A 4,140-nucleotide genomic window follows, 5' to 3' on the forward strand; every position below is an offset into this window, starting at 1 on the left:
TCACCGGGGCGTGAGTGGGTCCTTGGGCTACACGCATGTTCGCTGTACCTGGACACACCGGGGCGGGCCCCTCTCCATACGTATCCTGTGCAGCAGCGAAAATCTCTCTAGTTCTACTTTTCCACCTTTTTTTTAGGCCACAAATCAGATCGTGTCCCTCCCTGCCTTCAAATCTTTCCAGGAAGCTTGGGTTAAAATTCGAGGTCCACCATTTCTTGCGTGGCCTCGCCCCTGCCGGGCGCCCCTCCTGACCTCTCTGCTCCCTTTCATTACCTTCCAGCCACACTGGCCTCCTTGATGATTTAGAACATCCAGAGTCCAGAGCAAGCTTGCTCTGTGCTCTTGCTGTACCCTCCACCTGGGCCACCCTTTCTCCAAATCTTTGCATAACCGACTCCTTCTCTTACTGAGGCCTTGGGCCCCAATGTCACCTTGTGGGGGTGGCCTTCCTGAACACCCTATTTGAAGTAGCCTATCCCTCCCTCATTGTCCCCATCCTCATTACCAAGGGAAAATAAAAAACCTGTTACCTGCCAGTCAATTCTCACTCATGGCTACCCATCTGTGTTACAGACTACAACTGCCCCATAGCTGTTATCTTTATGGAAGCATGCCAGGTCTTTCTTCCGCAGATCACCGGGTGGGTTCTAACCACCAACTTTTAGGTTAATGAACTCAAAAACAAGCTCACTGCCATCGAGGTGATGCTGTAGAGATCCCCATTGGGTTTCCAAAGTGGTAATCATTACGGAAGTAGATTGTCCTGTCTTCCTTCTGTGGAGCAGCTGGTGGGTTTGAACTGCCAACTTTCGGCTAGCAGTCAAATGCCTTAGGTACTGCGCCACCAGAGCACCTTTTTAGGTTAGTAGTTAGGTGCATACTTTGTTCCATGCAGGGACCCCTCTATCACACCTCCCTATTTTAACACCCTCATTGCTAACCCCTAGAAATTACCTGCTTCATTCATTGTGTGCAGATTTGATGTCTGCCTCTTCTACCAAAGGGGGGGGGGGGTTGTGGAGGAGGGCAGGGCTTCTGTCTCCTGTCTCACTGTGTCTCCAGGTCTAGAAGGGGGCCTGGCACACAGGAAGGGCTCAACCAATCATTATTTGCTCCATATTGAGTGGGAGAGCCCAGGTCTGTCTGTGTCCTTGTTGTCCATGTGCACAGAGCTTCATTCATTGTGTGGCTTGCTCCTGCACCTGTGTGGCCGTGTATGTGTTCTGACACAACACGGGCATGAGAGAGGGCCCTCACTGTCTTCCCCATGGAGTCCTCCAGTGGTGCAAATGGTAAAGAGCTCGGCTATAACCAAAAGGTGGGTGGTTCCAGCCCACGCAGAGGCACCTCAGAAGAAAGACCTGGTGACCAACTTCCAAAATCTCAGCCATTGGAAACCCTGGGCATACAGTTCACGGGGTTGCCTCCACGAGTCAGCAGCATCAGGGGCGACCTCTGGTCTCTTCCTCAAGCTTTGCTTCCTCCACCCCCACCCCCGATCCCCTTCCCCTCTCCCCTGCCCAAATATCCAGAGATTATCCCAAAGGATACAGAGGCAGGGGGATGGCTGAATTGGCTTAATGAGAGCTCTTAATCTCCCCACTAAGTTGGGCACACGATAGCAGAATCAGGGGTTGGGTCATTCTGACAGAGAAGCCCAGGCCCAGCTGACAAACAGGAAGTGCACAGGTATCCAGAAGACACACCTGGAGCTCAGGTATGCGAAGCCTGGAGCCAGCTCCCTGCCCAGATCCCCGCCCCTAAAGCCACAGAGGGCCTGTCTGGGAACTTCATTCCCCTGCAGGCCCTTAGCCGGGCTGACTCAGGAGGCAGGCATCCCACGCTATTTCCCCAGACTCTGGACGACACACCAGGCCTAAGGCCTGTGCAAGTCCAAAACGTTTGAGACCTAAGTGTGATCATCATTGTAAGGAAATGTATCCATTCCAAATAGAAGAGCGTGAAACACAAAATTGCTATTTGCGGACATTTCTCCAGAATGGGACCTTTGAAGGTCCTTAAAGATGCTGTTACATCTGAAAGCAATGTACAGCTTAGATTTTCTCGTATCCTAAGAATCTCCACCTTTCCTGATTTTAAAGCACACAGTATTCCCCTTGTTCTATTTCAACAACTGTCCATGGAGGCAGCAGTCAAGAAATCAAAAGATGCACTGCATTGGGCAAATCTGTTGCAAAAGGTCTCTTGAAAGTGTTAAAAGGCAAAGATGCTTCTTTGCAGACTAAGGTGCACCTGACCCAAGCATGGTATTTCAGTTGCCTCATAAGTATGTGAAGGAGCTCTGGTGGTGCCGTGGCTAAGGCATTTGGCTGCTAACCAAAAGGGCTGTGGTGCAAACCCACGAGCGGCTCTCATTTTTCCCTGTGGGACAGTTCCACTCTGTCCTATAGTGTCGCTATGAGTCAGAATCGACTGGATGGCAGTGGGTTTGGGTTATATGCATGTGAAAGTCAGACAACAAATAAGGAAGACCAAATAATTATTGATGCATTTGAATTACGGAGTTGGTGAAGAATATCGAATGTACCACGGGCTGCCAGAAGAACAAACAAATCTGTGTTGGAGGAAGTACAGCCGGAATGCTCCTTAGAAGCCAGGAGGCAAGACTTTGTCTCTCGTACTGTGGTCGTATGGTCAGAAGGGGCTGGTCCCCGGGAAAGGATAGCATGCTTGGTAAAACAGAGGGTCAACGAAAAGGGGCAGACCCTCGATGAGATGCCTTGACCCAGTGGCTGCAACAATGGGCTCAAGCAGAGCAAAGGCTGTGAGAGTGGCGCAGGGTCAGGCCGTGTGTCAGTCTGTTGTACACGGGGCTGCTGTCAGTTGGAGCTGACTCGACGGCCCCCGACAACAACAAGAATCCGCAAGTGTCACATAGCTGAGGAGCCATGGACGTTTGTAAATTAAATTCATGAAATCTGCAATGTTCTTTCACCCAGAAGGCCACTTGACTCGCTCCCTCAAAATCCTTCTAGTCCTTGCTCAATGACAGCATCCTTGGCCACTCTATCAAAAATGTGAACCACTCCACCCAAACCTTCATATCCCACCCCTGGTTGAACGTTAATGCTTAGCACTCTCAAACCTACTCCAAGCCCAAAACAGAAAAACGCCAACCAGTAGCCATCGAGTCATGACTCATGGTGTCCCCATGTATGTCAGTGTATGTGCCTCTTAGGATTTTCAATGGCTGGGCGCTTTGGTGGCTTAGTGCCTAAGGCACTTGACTGCTAACCAGAAGGCTGGCTGTTCAAACCCACCAGCCACTCCTCGGAAGGAAGACTGGGCAATCTACTTCCACAGAGATACTGCCTCAGAAACCCAAGGAGGGGGCGCTATGAGTTGTATCTGACTCAACAGCAGTGAGTTTGTTTTGTTTTGTTTTGTTTAATGACCTTTCTGGAGCAGATCACCAGGACTTTCTTCTGAGGCATCTCTGCATGGGTTGGAACCATCAACCTTTCGATCAGTAGCCAAATGCTTAACCATTTGCACCTCCCAAGAACCCCTTGACCCACGCCATCATCTGCTTTTTTGTTCATTGCTGTCACTCTTCCCCCCAGAACATCAGCTCCTCAAGGCAAACATTTGTCTGTCTTGTTCATTGCTGGGTCCCCAGAGCCTGGTATGGAGCCTGGCACACTGGCGGTGCCCTATCAGTATTGGTTAAGTGAATTAGGTAAATGTCTAGGAAACATGGCACTAGGCCACCTTCTCTGATGCCTCCCACTTCATCAGAATTGCATCGCACCTCAAAGCAGTGCAACATTAGCTCTGCTGGCTTTGCAAGATTCCCAGTGTGTGCATGACTGGTTTCAAGAAATTGCAGCCAATTCTAAATTAAACAAGTTACTCCAAAAACAAAAACAAAAATGCATTATTGTCAAGTCAGTTCCAACTCTTGGCAGTGCCGTGTGTTACAGAGGAGAGCCCTCCCATAGGATTTTCTAGGCTGTAATCTTTACAGGAGCAGATTGCCAAGACCCTCCTCCCAGTGCTTCTGGGTAGGTTCAAACTGCCAACCCTTAGATTAGCAGGGGAGCACGAACCAGTTGCATGACCCAGAGGGACCTCGGTTTGCTCACAGTCAGATATGTACAGATATAGAAATACAGTTCA

The sequence above is a fragment of the Orycteropus afer genome, unplaced genomic scaffold (genome assembly GCF_000298275.1).
Source record: "Orycteropus afer afer isolate SDZICR_OR568_19922 unplaced genomic scaffold, OryAfe1.0 scaffold00461, whole genome shotgun sequence".
Classification (NCBI taxonomy): Eukaryota; Metazoa; Chordata; class Mammalia; order Tubulidentata; family Orycteropodidae; genus Orycteropus; species Orycteropus afer.